Source organism: Podarcis bocagei, assembly GCF_964188305.1.
Source record: "Podarcis bocagei genome assembly, chromosome: 12".
NCBI classification, from domain to species: domain Eukaryota; kingdom Metazoa; phylum Chordata; class Lepidosauria; order Squamata; family Lacertidae; genus Podarcis; species Podarcis bocagei.
In genome coordinates, this window is record NC_138137.1 from 4,383,222 (window position 1) to 4,402,829 (window position 19,608).

At 45.2% G+C, this 19,608-nt stretch overlaps 1 protein-coding gene across 4 annotated transcripts in view; it reads left to right on the forward strand.

Annotated features, from left to right (window-relative positions):
* The window catches only part of GLI3 (GLI family zinc finger 3), a 255,223-nt gene that overhangs the window by 124,268 nt on the left and 111,347 nt on the right, over positions 1 to 19,608 (forward strand). The window lies entirely within an intron of this gene.

Sequence of the window (19,608 nt, forward strand, 5' to 3'; positions counted from 1 at the left end):
GAAACCAGAGCAGCACACGGAAACGCCGTTTACCTTCCCACCAGAGCGGTACCTATTTATCTACTTGTACTCTGACGTGCTTTTGAACTGCTAGGTGGGCAGGAGCAGGGACTGAGCAATGGGAGCTCACCCTGTCATGGGGATTCGAACCGCCGACCCTCTGATCGGCAAGTCCTAGGCTCTGTGGTTTAACCCACAGCGCCACTCGTGTCCCTATTGCAAATATAGGCCATCATAAACTATCCATATGTAAAATGGCAAAATATATACAAATAAACAGCCATGTAAAAAATGTAATAATGAGGATTTTCATTGGATTTTCTTCCCGCTAAATAGTGTCATTCACCACTCTAAGAGATACAGTGGTACCTCGAGTTGCAAACACCTTAGTTTACAAACACTTCAGGTTACAAACTCCACTAACCTGGAAGAATTACCTCGGGTTGAGAACTTTTCCCCAGGATGAGAACAGAAATCATGTGCCGGCGATGCAGCGGCAGCAAGAGGCCCCATGTTCATTGCCTTGAATGTGTCATTGAACTGAGACAATGCCTCTTGCTTACCTGGATAAAGGATGGAAATATCTGTGTAGGAATCTGTGGAAATGTCTGGCTTTTGTGTGACAACGTAGAGCAGGGGTCAGCAAACTTTTTCAGAAGGGGGCCGGTCCACTGTCCCTCAGACCTTGTGGGGGGCCGGACTATATTTTGGGGAAAAAAAGAAAGAAAACGAATTTCTGCGCCCCACAAATAACCCAGAGATGCATGTTAAATAAAAACACACATCCTACTCATGTAAAAACACCAGGAGGGCCCCACAAATAACCCAGAGATGCATTTTAAATAAAAGGACACATTCTACTCATTTAAAAACATGCTGATTTAGAAGGCGATTGGGCTGGATCCGGCCCCTGGGCCTTAGTTTGCCTATCCATGATGTAGAGTCATATCCATTGACCCACCCATGCTTGCATCTTGTTCTGCCCCCTTTCGCCTCTGGCCTCATCCACTAGTGGCATGCGACATCTGAAATGTTGCCCACAAAGTCTCTTGGAGGAGACTGATTTTCTGGATCCATTTCAAGCGGGGTTTTGGCCTGGTTTTGGTAAAGAAACTGCCCTGGCCGCCTTATATGATGATGTCTGTTAATCCTCCTTGACCTCTTGGCAGCTTTCAGTACCATTGAACCCTGTATCCTCATGGGGAGACTATCTGAGTGGTGGGTGGGTGGGACTGCTTTGCAGTGGTTCTGGTCCTACTAGGATGGTTGTCTTCAGCGGGTGATGCTTGGGGGCTGTTTTTCAGAACCATAGGGGCTTCAATGTGGGGTCCCTTAGGGCTCAGTTCTATCCCCCATGTTGTTTAATATCTACATGAAGCTGCTGAGTGGAGTCATCCAGAGTTTTAGAGTGTGTTGGTGACGCACAGCTCTACTTCTCTTTTACACCTGCGAGTAGGGCAGTGGATGTGCTTGGCCGTTATCTTGCCTTGGTAAAGGAATGGAGGGTCTTCTCCATGTCCTTCTTTCCCAAGAGGTTCGGAGGGTGCAACACAAGAACACAGATTTGGGTGGGGGCTCCCAATCTGTGGAATGCTCTCCCCAAAGAGGCTCGCCTGGTAGCTTCATTGCATGCATTTAGGCACCAGGCAAAAACATTCTTCTTTACTTAGGCCTTTGGCCATTAAATAAACTATAGCCTTTTAAGAGTGGGGAGACTGTTATTATGGTTGTCTGATTATTATGCATTTTATTATGCTTTTATTATTGTGCTCCATATACAGTAATGTGATCTTAATGTTGTACATTGGATCTTTTGATACGGGACGGTATATAAATCGAATAAACAACAACAACAATGTGGCCCTTGAGCTGTAAAATTTCCCCATCCCAATCTAGCCCGTGCTGCTTTCCAGGCTCTTAAGCGCAGGTTTTTCTGAGATCTTCTGTCTGTGTTTTCAACTGGTTATGACAGGGATTGACGCTTGCAATGAAATCTGCCTGCTGCCACAGAGCAGTGGCATCTCCTCATGGGTAAGATATGACTGATAATGAAGGCCAAATACAGGAGAGAAACTACCTATCTGATTTCTGGAACTGTTCAGGTTGTGCCCACGTCAATCCGGACTGCATTTCATCCAATTCATTCAGCATTTCCCAGTGAGGCGTGCGTGATTCCCGGACTTTTCCTGGGATGTCTAGATTTCTACACTTTTCTGTTCTTGATTCCCCTGTGCACATTATATATCCAGGCGGCTTCGTGTTGCATAATTAGAGTAAAATGGAATCTGAACATGAAAGTGGAACTGAGGGGAGTTTTCTCAAGTGATATTAAGCACACTTTTCAATACGGAGTGTATCACTGGTGAAAGCTAAAGACAAATTAACAAATCTGAATGCACCTTTTGTCAGTTAACTTTTTCATTTGTTTATACAAGTGGAAAATGGTGGAAAATGTCACATGTTAAAATTACTCAAGTTAAGAGGTTCACTGAAAAGGACTTGCACTATTCTTTTAAATACATGAACATTTTGTGCCCCAAACCCAAATACTAGGCCTGCTAATACTTAGGCAACAAGCGCTTTAGGATAAAGGCTGCCAACAATGTACTCTCTCCCAAATCATGATGTTACCCTGTTTTACAATTACTGTATTCTAATATTGCAGAGAAAGATGCTGGTGCAAATTATTTATAACTGTGTATAAAGATGGAATGCCTTCAGGATATTATGGCTTTGTTCTCTTCCCCCACCCATTTCTAAAAGAACCTATGGGAAATAAATAATAATTCTATGAATATGAATAAAGAGTATGAAAAATGACCAAGTAATATATCTTTGAAGTCGATTTCCTGATGTTCAAGTTGTGGCTTTCCTCCCTGGAAATCTAAGGAAGTGTCTATTTCATACCCTTCCATTCAGAAAAATGATCCTGGCAAGCAGCCAACTTCCCTCATTCTCTTTATCTAGGATTCAAGTGCCACTTTCTTTTCTCTCTTTGCTACCCTTCCTCGGCACCTCCCCCTGTGCATTCACTGCCTGGCAGGTCTGTAACCAGTCCAGCAACAAGCGGGGATCATAAATGCTGATCATAAATGCTATCACTCCCCCCCCCCCATTGGCTTCAGTGCAGTTTGAGCATTCTTGAGCATTTCACTTTTCCTTCTTCTTTTTCCCTTTTTACATTGGCCACTTGATATGGCATACTTTGTCAGGAGCATCCACATACAGAAATCATGGCTTTGCCCTTGTAATTAGGTACTACCAGTGACTGGGAAATGATTGAGGTCCCACTCATATGAGTTTTTATAGGAAATTCCACAGCTTTTACCTGATATCATACACCTGGGCTTCCTACTTTTGGAATTTTTTCTTTAGTGCAAATGTATCCCAGTTATTATGTGCATAGAAGTTGTTGTTGTTGTTGTTGATGTTGTTGTTTTACCTGCCTTTCACCCTGAGGTCCCAGGATAGGGCACAGTGATTTAAAATATCATGAATGCATTTATCGGCACATTCCAGAACATGAACTATTTCATAGAATCATAGAATTGTAGAGCTGGAAGGGAATTTGAGGTTCATCTTGTAATAGATGGAAATATTGTAGCTCATTTTTTATTACTAATACAAAACCAAACTGTGGGGAAAATATTGAGGTTCAAGCCCAGTAACCCTGTGCTGCTTAGAACGGCCAATAGCATCCAGACTCCAATTGTAAGTCAAACAGGAAGTCTATTTAGGCCAGAGCTTTCCAAACTGTGTGTTGCGACACGTTAGTGTGTCGCCCGCAGTGTGCAGGTGTGTCGCATGAACGCTCCCACACTCTTATAAAGGGTTAGTTTAACCTCCGGTTTGCTAGTAAAACTGAATTGCTGTGTCACAAAATGATGCATGTCTAAAAAGTGTGTCACCAAAATGAAAAGTTTGGAAACTTCTGGTTTAGGCATTGCAAGGCCAGTGAGCTTCAACCAGCCTCAACCAGCCAGTAAGTTGTGGAGTGACACACCAAACATGGAAGCAGCGCAAGTTTTTTGGGTTGGTATTCAATGCCAGACCTACTCAGAAAACCCCCCACTGAATTTAATAAACATCACTAAGCCAGGTTCATTAATTTCAGTGGGTTTACTCTGAGTCGGATTTAGCTCGTCTTGTGAAGCTGGAGCAAGGCAAGGTGCAAAGATGGACCTTGCAGTGATGCTATGCTTTAAGGTGCTTGGAGTACATTCAGAGCACTGAGCAACAGTGCTAGAAACTCAGATTTATAAGCTTGGCACCAAATGGCTCCTTACACCAGGGCTACAGTTACCAAAATGGAAGGCCAATGATCCCAGGCATGCACCTCCAGGTGCTGATGTCAGGCGCCATCCTGGCATTCGGGCATCTTTACTTGGTCACAAGTGGCCGACAGCCAGGTGGAAAATGTGCCTGGCACCGGGCAAATTCTGAACGCTGCTGTGCAATGTGGATCATTTCAGGCTCAGAAACAGGGCAAGGAATGATTCCTACAGTCATTGCTGCATTTTGTAGGCACTCCAAGCACCTCAGTGCTGCACAACTGCTGAGATGATCTCTGGTTCCAGCTTCAAGGTTTGGAGGATGTCTGGGTTCATCATGCTCACCAGAGGAGGCTGGATACTCACCATGATGAACGTTTTGAGTATTCTTGTACGTAGGTCTCGTGACTCAAACTTAGAGCGACTCAAAGGGGGTAGTTAAACAGGGAAGTAATGCACCCATTTGATTGTCAAACTCTGGGAATCTTTGATTTCTACATATTCTAACAGTGTGAGACACTATTGTTACATTTTTATTTTTGAATATTTTGCTGGTAGGCATGCACCTGCAAACCTGAACTCTATCTAGCAGAACTGGAAGACTATCAAAGCTCATTTGTTTATGCTTTTGGACTGTCTTCAAGTTTTTCTGTGTTTTAAGGTTTGGGCAACAACTCTCTTCAGATCAATAGACTTTGACACTATGAAAATGACCAGTTACGTCTACCAAAAAGTCTTACAGCTACAAGTACTGATATTTTGATCAAAACTTTTCTCCATCTCTGACAGAAAGCGGTAGAAGCAGCAGGGAGTGACAGCAAGTTCACTCTTTTTGAAATGCTGTGCTCTCTTAAGAGTGAATTCTCCTTTTGGTAGGCAACTGGAACTCCCCAAAGTGTCAGTTGGAGGCTTGCATGTCTGTTTAGGGTGCAAATAGACCTCCCCCCCCCCACTTGTTTGGTTGTATTTTCTAACTGAAATATTGTCAGCTTAGGTTCCTTTCTCAGGTATTAATCCGTTTTTATTTAACTGTAATTTTATCCCGATTGCCAATTTTCTGCTTTTTTCCTGGGGAAAAATATTTTGCGAATTGTGAACAAACAAAATAACTGTATTGAAACAAACAAACAAACAAAAAAGCAATGAATATGATGTCTTTAAGGGCCCTGAAGAAGAGCAGGCTCTTGAATGACTGCAAGGAAGATGTTAGTTAGAGCAGTGTTTCCCAAACGTTTTTGGGCAACGGCACACCTGTTTACCGGAAAAAAATCTCGCGGCACACCACCATTAAAGCCCCGCCCCGTGACGTCAGCGCGCAGCGTCACGCCGGGAGGGACGCACAAAAGTGAAAGTTTTTTCCCTCCCCCTTGCCGGGGTGGGAGGAGGCAGCAGAGCGAGGGACTGAGGGACGGCGGCAGCTGAGGCGGCGGCGGCTGTTGTGGTGGTGGCGGCGATAGCGGGCGGAGGAGGGGGCGGCAGCGGGAGTTGCTGCTGCTGCTGTTGCTGCTGCTGCCCGGACATGCCGGCCTCCTCCTCCTCCGCTGTCTCGCGCTCCTCCCTTTTGCGCGCGCTGCCCCGCCGCTCGGCACCACCACCGCGGAGCCGCCCCCGGCTCGACGCGGATCCTCGCCGCCGCCGCCTCTCGCCGCCCGACTCGCCCGCCTCCCTCCCACGGCACACCAGCCGATGTCTCACGGCACAGTAGTGTGCCGCGGAACACCGGTTGGGAAACACTGAGTTAGAGAATGGGTCAAACCAGCAGTGTATCTGCCACTCAAGGATAGCAGCCCAGTTTGGGGGGCGGCAGGGGTGGGGAGCAGCAAACTGTTCACAGTTTTTTGTGGGGGGGGGGATTGCTTGTTTAATTGACTTTATGGATCTAATATTTTTTGTTAGTTTGCTTCTGTAAACTGAGATGGTAAACAACAGGTTTTCCCTGGAGGAAATAGTGGGGCCAGCAGAAGTGACCCTGAGCCCTAGAGTTGGAGACTTGAAAATACGTCCTGGTCTGCTGGGCCATGGCTGATTTTCATTTTTAGATACATCTAGTTAATATGATTTGTATGCTGTTTTGCATTCATGCGGTGGATGCAGAGCAGCAAGAAACTGGACTTGTTGTGTTTGTTCTCTCTTTTTGTTTTGTTTTGCAGTTGTTTTAAAAAAGCCTTGAGTTTCTTAGTTTTAAAAAGCATGGAATTAGCCAAATTGTAAAATGGACTTGGAAATCACAAGATTTGAAACTCTTAAGGCAATGTTACTTGGGGTTTGTAGGTTGTTGACCATGTAGGTAACATGCTTTGAAAGTTAGCATATGAGGACTTGCATAACTTGAGGCTTTTTAAGATTCTAGTTAGAGAATGGTTCAACCAGTGTATCCCAGTCGACCAGAAAAACTAGCTTTTGACCAAGTCCATAATATTTCCTAATTGAAGACCAGGAACTAATGTCCACACTAGTACTTTTCCTTTCTATAAGACCTATGCAATTCTTTTGCAGATTAATCCATTCCATGTCCTTGTAATGCCACTAATTTTATTGTTCTGCATCCAGCTAATATATGAGAGTGAACTGTCCCGATTTCCTTTCTTAGCTCACATGAAAGCACTGATAATCAGCAGAGGATTTCAGCCCCTGCAGATAATCTCTTCAGGGTTATCACTTACTTAACAAATGGATGTGTGAAGTATTTGTAAAAAGGCTTTTTGAAGTGAAGTTCCACATGGTTGCAGCTTAGAGCTGAAGACAAGGCAGTGTTTACACAGGGCAGAAGGTTTTGTCTGCCCAGTGTGGTTCTTCTCAAGTGCTAGTAGTCTAAGGCTAAACTGTTTGCCTTTCTAATGAAGTGAACTGTTTGTTTGAAATATATGGCAGAAGGTATTTAAATAGGCCCTAAAGTAAACCATAGCACTGTTCAAATATGCCCCCTGCATATCTGCTTGGGGAAGGAAAGGAAAACAATTTGGCCACAGCTTACCTCAGGGAAGAGCAGTTAAGGGAACTGTTTAAATAATAATAAACAGATAACTGCCACAGTTCCTTGTGAGCCGCCGTGTAAGAATGTATATATACTAGTAACTTTGCATTAATGTAACTGTTTTATATGTAACTGTGCATTCTTGTAATATTTTTGTTCAAGTTGTTTGTTGTTCTTTCAGTTTTCTGTACACCACTTAGATGTATTCGTAATATATTAAGTTGTGTAGAAATAAAATCACCATCATCAAATGTTCTTCATATTGGGAATTCTTCAGTGCTGTGCCTAGAACGGCAGGGCCACCACGAAAAACCTCCGTCATTTCTATGGTTTAAAACAAGGATTTAAATGTCAGTTGTGGAAACACGAGCCCTACCAAAAACAGCCATTTCCCCCTCATATGTCCACAGAAGGGAAGATGGCAGGATCCCCAAGGATGGGCTCTTTGGGGAGCTGGATTCAGTCACCAGGCTCCTCGGCAGACCAACTCTGTGTTACAAAGATGTCTGCAAACATGACATGAAGGCTGGCAAGGGATGTGAGAATCCCTTGCAGGTGACTGTAGTGCCTGGAGACAGTCAGTCAGGCAATGTATTCATAGCAGTGACCAGAGGAGGAATGACCACTGGGAGGAGCTCAGAGAGAAGAAACGCCATGGGGCACCTGCAGCAGTACAACCGGACACCTTCATCTGCCCCGACTGCAACAAGAGAGTTTGGAAGGTTACAGCGCCTTCTGTGGCTGTAGGGCATAGTTACCCTCACATTTCAACCCTCTCCATTAATGGCCTTAGACAGACTTTCCAGATGTTCCTGTAGAGATCGGAAAGGACCGTAAACAACAGATACTGGAATTTCCTGCGGCAATTATTACCAAGAGGGTTGCTGTTCAATTCTGTATTGACAAAGTGTGTGTGTGTGTGTGTGTGTGTGTGTGTGTGTGTACTATATACTTGGGGCTGGGGAAAGTTTGGATAACTTAATAATAATTCTTTTCAAGTGCCGTTCAAATTAGGAAAACATTAGCATATAGCCTTCTGTGTGATTTTGAGACCGGACGTTTACTATTAAGGGGGTTAATTTAAAATATGTTGCTAAATATATCATATGAAGAAAGAGTACCTAAACTGATGCAATAGACTTAACTGTAGATCTGTAGATTTTCAGTAGGTTTTTAAAATAAGTCTTCATCTGTGCTTTGTATGCAGTTGTGAAACAAATGCAACAAGGGGTCCTTTAAAAAAATGCTTTTAGTGTGCAATAAACACACTAGAATTTCAGTGGGTTTTCAAAAAGCTACAATAGTGGCATTAAGAAAAGACATTCTCTTTGAAGTTGCTGACCAAAAAGGGAATGCTGTCATCTCTGTCATGAGCATTTAAACTTTTAACCTCCAACCTTTGTGTCAAAGCATTTTTCCATATGGATGTAAGCTTACCTCTCAAGCCCCCTTCTTGACTCAGTGGGGAATGAAATACTGAAATGGTGGGGAAACCAGTTGCCTCCCATCCCCAAGATAAAAGGATCACAAGAAAGGCCTCTTCATCAGATCTGAGACACCCAGCATGCTGACACAGGGGGAGAGGTGCCCCTTCAGGTCCCAAGAATTAAGTCCCAAGTCCTATAGGGCCCCACAGGTCAGCACTAGCACCTTGAGAACACCTCCTGGAAGCACATTGGCAAGCAGTGAAGTTCTTTGAAGATTGGTGTTACATGATGCCTGCTAGTTGCACCAGACAATCTACATTCTTTACCAGTTTCAGTTTTCAGGTTGTTTTTAAAGGCAGCCTCACACATAGTACATTACAATAACCCAACCCCAAATTAGAGATTATTTTAGACCATTATCTTCTTACGTTTCAAGATAGATGATATTTGTTTTGTGAATTACTTTGTGTTTATTTTTATCAACAGTGTGTGTGTGTGTGTGTGTGTGTGTGTGTGTGTGTGTTTGAATGTGTGTATAATGTATGTAAACCAACAACCACCACCACCACTGGAGATAGAGTATGGATCACTCTGGCCAGGTTATCTCTGGCCAGGAAAGGCTATAGCTGGTGCACCAGCAAGATCTGGAAAAAGACACTCTGAGCCACTGACATTACCTGTGTCTCTGCTGATAGTTCTACATCAAGAAGTATCCCCTAACTAGACACCTGCTATCTCCATCTAAAACAGGCTTCCCCCCTCCAATTCCACCATCTAGGAGCCACCTACCCTCATCCAGCACATCACAGCCCCCAAGCCCCTGCACTGCCTCATCTGACTCATAGGACAAAGAGAAATAGACCTGGATGTCTTCAGCACACTGCTGGAACTGCTCTCCAAATACCCTGATGACTTCACTCAGCGTCTTCATGTAGTTGCTAAAGAATGTGGGTGACAAGATGGAACATTGTGGGACTCCAGAGCACAAATGCCATGGGGTTGAGCAAGAACTCCTCTACTGCAGCAACAGTCCCTGCAAGTTGATGTGAAGCACCTTATTGCTGTACCTCCAACTCTTACAAGAGAGCAGATTCTGCAAGATATTACGGGCAGTGGTATCAAAAGCCTCCAAGAGATGAATGAAAGTCAACAGAGATGCACTTGCCATTTGTGTCCCAGTAGAGGTCAACTTTCAGGGCAACCAAGGCTGCTTCAGGGGCAGAAACAGACATGAAAGCAAAGAAAAATGGGTCTAGATAATCCACCTCCCAACATCTCTTGTGATAAACTACATATTCTGGTGGGGAGTGGGGAATGGTCCACAAAGCAGTATGTCTTTGTGCTCTAAAGGAAGGCTGTGAAACACTCCAGATGCTAGTTTTGACCTATAAAGCCTTAAACAGCTCAGGACTGCAATACCGCAAGGACTGCCTCTCTCTGAAGCTAGGACCGGTGTTACTTTATAAGCCGGAATAGCAGAGGTGAAATCACTAGACCAAATCTTGTAGTGTACAAGTCAGTGATGAACCAATTTCACCTAACCTATGTCAGTTCCATAAGTTGGAAGTGTCTGCTGCAGATCTGTGTTATGGAGTCATGCATTCCATTACCACCAGGTAATTTATCTGAATACCAGTTGCTGGGGAGCAACAGTGGGAGAAAGCTATTACCTTCTTGTCCTGCTTGTGTACTTTGTGGAGGCATCTGGTTGGCTATTGTGACGCTAGAGAGGCCTGCAGTCTCTCTGATCCAGGAAGGCTTTCCTTACATTTCTTAAGAAGATGCATGAGTGATTCTTGCATCTATTATCCTACCATCTCATATTTTGGTATTACCATTTGCAGTTACAAAGCTGACTGTCATGGCATGCAAATTTAGATTAAAAAAATCATGAGGCATTAATGTATTTCCAAGGCACAGTTAATTATTCCCTGAATTTGTAACTGTGAAAGGCTTAATATAAAGACAGGCTTACTAGGGACTGTGCCCTGCTAGCATTGCTCTCCAAACCCCACTGGCTCCCCTTAGTGCTCATCAATTTTACTTTAGACTAGGGTAGGGGAGCCTTGTTGGCTCCACAGCCCAGATCCTTATCTGGATTGGCCTCATGGGCCAAATTTGACAGATGAGTGGAGCTGCACACATGCCAATCGCATGATATTACAATGATGTAAGGTAATGATGTAAGAGGGATGTGGGTGGCGCTGTGGGTTAAACCACAGAGCCTAGGACTTGCCGATCGGAAGCTGGCAGTTCAAATCCCCACGACAGGGTGAGCTCCCATTGCTTGGTCCCTGCTCCTGCCAACCTAGCAGTTCGAAAGCACATCAAAGTGCAAGTAGATAAATAGGTACCGCTCTGGCAGGAAGTTAAACGGCATTTCCGTTTAACCAGAAGCAGCTTAGTCATGCTGGCCACATGACCCGGAAAAACTGTCTACAGACAAATGTCGGTTCCCTTGGCCAGTAAAGTGAGATGAGCACTGCAACCCGAGAGTCGTTCGTGACTGGACTTAGCTGTCAGGGGTCCTTTACCTTTACCTTTTTAAGGTGATGCTAAAATGCAAAGGTTTTTTTCTTCATTTTATTAGCGATTTCCACGGAATCCCATGCTAAAATGATGCAGCCCTTCCTCCCTTTTAACAAGATATTCTTATGTACACCCCTTTTCATTTAAGGAAGGGTGTGCATTAAATACCCCCTTAAAAGTTACCAACCCAGGCATTTTAGAAGGGGTTTCTATGAAGGTTTGCATGGACTCTCCTGCTTGAACAGTGGTGGAAGAGTGACACTGCAGTTCGCAGTACCAACGCTGGCAGCAAAAGTAACTGCAGTGTGATAGCAGCATTCACTTCTTGTTATAAGTAAGGGAAAATTGGTGTGTGATAACTATTTCTGAAATGTGTGAACCTACTGGAGAGGTAAGAAAGGACTGGAAAAAATTAACCCTCAAAGAAGGAAGAGAGATTCTGGCAAATATGGTTTGGTAGAACTCAGAATAGTCTGTAGTAATGTAACAAAGTTATTAGGGAACACTATATGTAAAAATATACTTGAAAGAGCAAGAGCAAGTCAGTATTAAATAACTAAATCACTCTTTGGAAAGATTTACAAAACTTTTGGGCAAAACGAATGATTTAGAAGGAGTAAAATATGTGGCATTGGTTCAGAACTTGGTATAGTACTAAAGGCATCTTATCTGGAAAGAAAGACCAGAATGATGGAAAGGGAAAATAGTCATAGGCTTATACTCAGAGGAATGTACACACATAGTAAAAGAATGAGATTTAGGTCTGGAAAAGTGATCTGTGTTTGGATTTAATTTTCTTTAATGATTTGGCAGACAGAAAACTGCATATTGAAGGAGATGCCAGATTGGGAAGTTGTGGGTTTATGTCAGTAATGACCATTTAAATGGCAAAAATAGAACTGCAGGATGTGGCTGCAATCCTATCCTTATGCTCACTTATACCTGGGAGTAAATTCCATTTTACTGTATGGGACGTACTTCTGAGTAGACATGTGTAGGACTGCATTGTTGCATAATTCCAGGCACAAGCCTTTTAGCACACTGGGAGGCAAACAAGAAAAGAGAGAGGTAAAAATTATGTTTTTACTAATGATTAATTACTTTATTGTATTTTTTTGCCTAACACAGGGCAATCCGTAGGTGGCATACGATCAAGTTTATAAACATATAGAATTGTTAAAAATATTAGAAAATAGATCAGAACATAAAACATGAGGTTCCAAAGTAGCTCACTACTTCAGAGTACAAATCTATCAGCAGCTGATGGGACTTATTGCAGGGGTGAGGGAACCTTTTTCAGCCCAAGGGTTGCATTTCCTCATGGGGAACCTTCCAGGGACCATGTGCATACGCCAATATGCTACGTTATAGAAGCATGTTACGATATAGAAGCAATACGGCCGCGAGCTGCTAGCTTGAAAGCAAAACGTAATGGGAATGTTGGGACTGTTCTGTGGGAAACAGAGGGACAGTCTATTCACAGTGCGAAGCACCGGAATTAGCTCAGAGTGTAATATGAGCTGTACAGGAAGTACAGTAGGTGGAGTTTTGTCTCTCGGCTGCTGGAGTTTGAAGAGAGCAGACGTGTTTTCTGTAACGCTGCAAAGACAGAAATAAGGGCATGTAAATACGTTTCTGTCTATCTCTTTCCCCTGCCCGTGGGGGGGCAGGAAAGAGTGGTGTGTTCTTCTCACACTGAGGAGGATCGCCGATCGCGACCTTGCCTGGATCCTGCCGGAGAATGCAGACAGGGAGGTCATCCGGAGATCAAGCCGGGTGCCTGGAGAGTGGCCAGTTTCTCCTGATAATGGCTTGAATCCCAACACGTTTCACATTTCCTGACCAATGAGCTGATGAGCATTCCTGTGGCAACATTAGGTTAAAATGGAAATAGGGAATGGAAAATGGAAATAAGAGCAGGAACAAATCCCATGAGCTGGCTTGGGGGCTAGTGGAGAGGACTTGTGATGGGGGCTAGTCTGCAAGGTGGGTTCACTGCACATGGGTGAGCTTGATATACAAATCAGCCACTTTAGACGCCTCTTGAAGTTACTTCTACTTCGCAGTTGTTGAGTGTGAGGCAGGCAGGCCACAAACGTATCTGCAACACTTGTATAATGTCCCACTAGTACCACTCTAAGAGTACATTTTGTGCTTTGTTGCGACCTACCAAACGACACACAGGCCTGTAAGATGTGTGGCAGCTACAGTGGTACCCCGCAAGACGAACGCCTCGCAAGACGGAAAACCCGCTAGACGAAAGGGTATTCCGTTTTGGAGGCGCTTCGCAAAACGAATTTCCCTATGGGCTTGCTTCGCAAGACGAAAGCCCATAGGGAAATCTCCGGGGACCTCTTTTAAATGCTAGCGGTGGGGAGCAAAGCTTTCCCCCCCCCACCGGCCTTCAGAAGAGGTCCAGGAAGGCTGGCGGGGGCCGAAAGGCTTTGCTCCCCAGCGCCAGCATTTTAAAAGCAGTCCGGGATAGCAGGGAAGCGCTTCCTGCTATCCCGGACGGCTTTTGAAGGCAGGAGAGATCCGCGAAGCCTGGGCGCGCTGCGCGCAGGCTTCGGCATGCCGGCAAGTCTCCGCCAGCAGCGGCAGCGCTGCCGCTGCTGGCGGAGAGGTCCGCGAAGCCTGGGCGCGCTGATGTCAACGCGCGCAGGCTTCGGCATGCCGGCAAGTCTCCGCCAGCAGCGGCAGCGCTGCCGCTGCTGGCGGAGAGATCCACGAAGCCTGGGCGCGCTGCGCGCAGGCTTCGGCATGCCGGCAAGTCTCCGCCAGCAGCGGCAGCGCTGCCGCTGCTGGCGGAGAGGTCCGCGAAGCCTGGGCGCGCTGATGTCAACGCGCGCAGGCTTCGGCATGCCGGCAAGTCTCTGCCAGCAGCGGCAGCGCTGCCGCTGCTGGCGGAGAGATCCGCGAAGCCTGGGCGCGCTGATGTCAACGCGCGCAGGCTTCGGCATGCCGGCAAGTCTCCGCCAGCAGCGGCAGCGCTGCCGCTGCTGGCGGAAAGGTCCGGGAAGCCTGGGCCGGACAGCTTTTGAAGGCAGGCGGGGGGAGCAAAGACTTTCGCCCCCACCAGCCTTCAGAAGAGGTCCAGGACCTCTTCTGAAGGCTGGTGGGGGGCAAAAGTCTTTGTCCCCCCTGCCTGCCTTCCCAGGGGCTTTTAAATCGCCCCGACAGTGGAGAAGTCCAGTGTGGTGTAGAGAGAGCCAGTGTGGTGTAGTGGTTAAGAGCGTTAGTCTTGTAATCTGGTGAACCGGGTTCGCGTCTCCGCTCCTCCACATGCAGCTGCTGGGTGACCTTGGGCCAGTCACACTTCTTTGAAGTCTCTCAGCCCCACTCACCTCACAGAGTGTTTGTTGTGGGGGAGGAAGGGAAAGGAGAATGTTAGCCGCTTTGAGACTCCTTCGGGTAGGGATAAAGCGGGATATCAAATCCAAACTCTTCTTCTTCTTCTTCTGTCCCGGGGCGATTTTAAAATGCCGCCCGCCAGCATTTTAAGATCGCCCCGGACAGCGGAGAAGCCCTCCGCTGTCCCGGGATTTTTTAAAATGCTGGGGGTGGGAAGAAAAGCCCTTGTCCCCCCCCCCCCAGCCTTCAGAAGAGGTCGGGGGACAGACTGTCCCCGGACCTGGTCTGAAGTTGGTTTCCCTAGGAACGCATTAATTGATTTTCAATGCATTCCTATGGGAAACCGTGCATCGCAAGACGAAAAACTCGCAAGAAGAAAAAACTTGCGGAAGGAATTAATTTCGTCTTGCGAGGCACCACTGTATCTTGTTTTTGTATTCTGCAGATGGCAGTAAAAGCAGGATGTCCGTTGAGTCTCTGGTGGGCTATCTTACGTGGTTGGTGTGCTGCATTTGGTTTGGTGAGTTGCAAGTTGTGCTCTACGACTGCCACGTCGTAGGTGCTTAGGGCAGGTCTAGGAAATTAGCTTCAAGAGTTTTATTTAAATATAAAAGAGCCCTATTTGATCAAACCAAGAATTCCACCTAGTTCAGCATCCTGTTTGCAGTACTGGCCAAGCAGATGCCTCCAGGCAGAAGACAGCAACCTCTTCCATTGTTTATCCTCAGTTGCCTGATCCTCAGCAATTCTACCTATGAATCTCAGATTCCATTTAGCTATCGGCAGTGGACAGGCCTGTCCTCTATAAATTTGTATAATCCTTTGGAAACCAGTGCTTTAAAAGCCATCTGAACCAGTGCCCATCACCACTTCAATCTGAATTATATGATTTAATAATTCCAGAATGTTCTTAAATTTCAAAACTTTCCCAGAGTGTGCTAACATGTAGATTCAGACATGCTATGTCTGTTTTTAGATACATCTTCACCCGCATAGTCGCAGTATTTGCAAAGGATGTGTTTATGCATAATGTATATTAGTTTCTTTTGCCAACGTATACAGGTGAAATAGGGTATAGTAAATGAGCAGAATTTCCTTGTCCACATTGGCTATAGGGGACTCATTAGCCCCAGTTGTGAAAGCAAAAATGCTTGAATTCTGTGTGACAGAATTTAGTTGAGGTCATGCTCTCTGATTTCAGTCTTAATAAATCATCCAAATCAGGAACTCTGGTTTTTAGAGAATTCTATTTTCTCATTATTCTGGAAAGCTATGAATGCGTTTTGGGAGCTGAAAGTTTCTGTGCATTAGGGCTGATTTATATGCAGTAGCATAAACTTTCCTGGTGTTATGTATTTTATTGCTACCACCACAGAAGGAAAAAGATGTGACTGTAGGAAGATCCCATCAACATGTATGCAGCCAGGCAGGAGTCCAGAGCAGCTGGATTAAAGCACACAGCTGGAACCTAGAGATGGAACTGTTTTTGCCTCACTTTTCTTGAATTTGTTTGTTTGCTTGTTTGGGTGTGAGCTTTATCCATGGTGTAAACACCAATGTGCAGGGAACTTATAGGAGCAGAAAATGCAGCCCAGAATGTTTGGGCTGGGGAGAGAGATAAATTGCTTTTTCACTTGCGACAGAGCATTTGAAGTAACAGAGGAAGGGGGTTCTTTTGTCAGTTTCTGGCAGAGTCCAATTTGTCATTTTCTTGCAGAGAGCACATTATTAAGTTTGTTAAAGAACACCACAACGACCCAGAAGTTATAAAAAAGGGCCCGTGGCAAAACAAGATCTCCACGCATTCCAGGAAAAGACTCCAATTCCAAATAACATTGTGACAGGCCCAGAGTGTGCCATTTGTTTCTATTTTGTTTTCTTGAGTTTATACACATGTACTTTTGATGTAAGGTAAAGTAAAGGTAAAGGTACCCCTGCCCGTACGGGCCAGTCTTGACAGACTCTAGGGTTGTGCGCCCATCTCACTTAAGAGGCCGGGGGCCAGCGCTGTCCGGAGACACTTCCGGGTCACGTGGCCAGCGTGACAAAGCTGCATCTGGCGAGCCAGCGCAGCACACGGAATGCCGTTTACCTTCCCGCTGGTAAGCGGTCCCTATTTATCTACTTGCACCCGGGGGTGCTTTCAAACTGCTAGGTTGGCAGGCACTGGGACCGAGCAATGGGAGCGCACCCCGCCGCGGGGATTCGAACCGCCGACCATGCGATTGGCAAGTCCTAGGCGCTGAGGTTTTACCCACAGCGCCACCCGCGTCCCTATACTTGTGATGTAGAACTGTAGATAATTTGAAAGGGGTGTTATACCAGTTGCCAAGAGCAGAGCTTAAGTGGAAACTGTACTCCATAGCTAGCAAATTTCTTTGGCCTCTCATATATTCACACACACACATATGAGAAAGAGAGAACGATATGTATTGTGTTGTGTATCCCTGCACTTTTGTTGTTGACAATGCTTTCCCCCTCTTACTCAAGAAATACAGTTTTGTTTTGTTTTAAAAAAGCTTACTGTGGATGCATTTTTATTAAAACACATTATTGACAGGAAGTAAATAGTTTCCTTTACCACCATCTTCTTGCGCATCTTCAATAACCACTTGGGCCTGATGGTTATATGGAAAAACGAACCAGTGCTGTCTAGTGTGTGGAGCCAGTTAAGGACATTCAGGGATCATAAGAGTCTGTTTGCATCTTTCCTATCACCTAACACTAGCAAAAGACTTGGATTCTCTTCTTGGCCATAGTTCGGTATCTGGCCATGCAGTTATCTTGCAAAGTAATCCTGGCGAGGCATCGCGGAGCATGTTTGGGAAGATGCCTGCCTCTTCATGGGGAAAGATGAAGGCTGAACTTCTTCGCTGGGGCGTGAAAACATTCTCCTCCCAATTTGGCTAGGCCAGTCCCCATGTGAGGTAACTTAACAGTAGAGACAAGCTAGTCATGAAAATAGTGTTTTTTGTGACATTTTAGTTGGTATAATAAAGGCATTGTTGCCCTAATATGGAATTCGGAAGTTTTCTTATTGGTCAACACAACTACCTTTTATATTAATAACCACACAATTCCATCCCTTCGGATTTTGAGCCGTAACACGGAATTATCCTGAAGTTCCAAGCCAGCCCAAGGCATTTAGTTGCCAAAAGCAGACAATCCAAGTGACACGCTCTGCTTCCAATTAAGTAACGTGGAGCACAGTCCATTGGGAACTCATTGGCGTGAATGAAAACTGTGCGCTGCCATGCTCTTGCTCATTTCCTGTCCATTTCAATGGGGAAATGGCTCAGATCTGTCCAGTTTTCCACCCTTAGTGACACCTTTAATCCTCCATCTGGGGCTGCAGCCTCTCCCTAAATTTGTTTTACAGCTCTTAGTAAATTCTAGGCGATCAGTAAGTAAATAATATTAACTTCTGGGAGCCAATTGACATTGATAGGGGAATTTTAGCATGCTTGCTTATTAACAGGTAATAATAGGACTACTAAAATGCTGGGTTTTTCTTTTTTTAAACATAGGTCTTTAAATCTGTACACAGTGGAGTTGCAATGACTGTGGAAAGCAATAAAGTGCTCTAGCTGAAAGCCAGCCAGCAGCTATTTAGCCAATACCTGCAGCAAATCTGGCCTGCTAAGGAGCTTTCAGTGGCTGCCAGCTGTTGAAAATGTTTCCAGCCTTTTTCCCTTCCAGCTCAGATAGCTACTTCTCCAAGCATTTGGCACCCAGATTGTTGGGGAACCACTGAAAACAAATAAAGTATGTTCCCACAAGGTGTTTTGGTTTACATAAACACAAAGGTGGCAAAACAGACACCAAGTGTGTGTAATACTTGGTCCCGCTGCTTTGCTTTGCCAAGGTGGGAATTCCAGCTGGAACAATGTATTGCTAGGAACGAGCGCTGGAAACTCGCAAAGGAGCCATGCACAGAAGTGTAATGAGTGAAACAAAATGAGAAGTAAGGGGACTCCGTCAAACACAGTGCAATCCTTTCTTTCTTTATTTTTGTTTTGAAAGGTTGTGCACCACTGGGGACATCTCCTCGAGGCCCCCACCAGGACCAGGCTAAGGCAGTTAGGAGTTGCACCCAAATCTAGACCTGGAGGGTCTCCAGCTCAGGTTCCAGGTGTGCTGTGGCTTCAGCCAGACTGTAGCTGTCAGAACCTACTACTTTTTTGAAATGTCAGGGACAGAAGACCAATGCAGACGTTTGTTTCTGCTTGCCAGGGCCTTTGTTTCATGGCCCTAGTCACTTTTGGCACTGTACATGGAGATCATAGTCAATTGTTTCTGTTGACTCTGTTGCTGAGTCTAAAGGAGAGGAGCAGAAATGCGTAGAACTAATTGGCTTCTGAGGCAGAAAGAGAAGGAAAGCACACCTCTCTGAGACAAAATGAAAATGAAGGGGAAACCTGTCTCAAACATTATAATAGCCACCTCCAACCTAGTATCCCTCAGATGCTTTGGACTACACTCCCACCAGCCCCAGCTTGCATGGCCAACCATCAGAGATAATGGAGGTTGTTGTCTCAAATGTCTGGAGGGTACCAAGTTGGGGAAAGCTGCACTTGAGTCATGAGTATTAATAGCAGGAACACATTTTTGCCCAACTGCTTCTACAGCCCAATGGATAGCTAGTGTGTTTTTTGCACATAAAGTCAAAATGGGCTGCAATCTGGCGTATAGAGGGGACAAACAATATTCCCTTGCCAAATACCATAGGTCCCCAATTACAGCCTGCAGTTGGGGGCACAGTTCAGACAATGGCAAAAGCTGTACACACTGCCATCTTTACAGTCCTAGGTAAGGGGCATGTTTCCTCTGATGAGCCCTTCCCAGGGCACACCTCTTAATTTCTCACATATAGCTGAAAGGCTGCTTTCTACTCTATGAGGGAAAAGCAAAACTGCAATCATCATTCTTTGGCAAGATGCCCACAGCCTGACTTTCACTGACAAATGCAGCAGTATGTATCCTCCCCATCACTCCCTGAAAAATACTTCATCATCAAGAGAAGAAACTGAACATTAATTGACTTTCTCTTTATTTC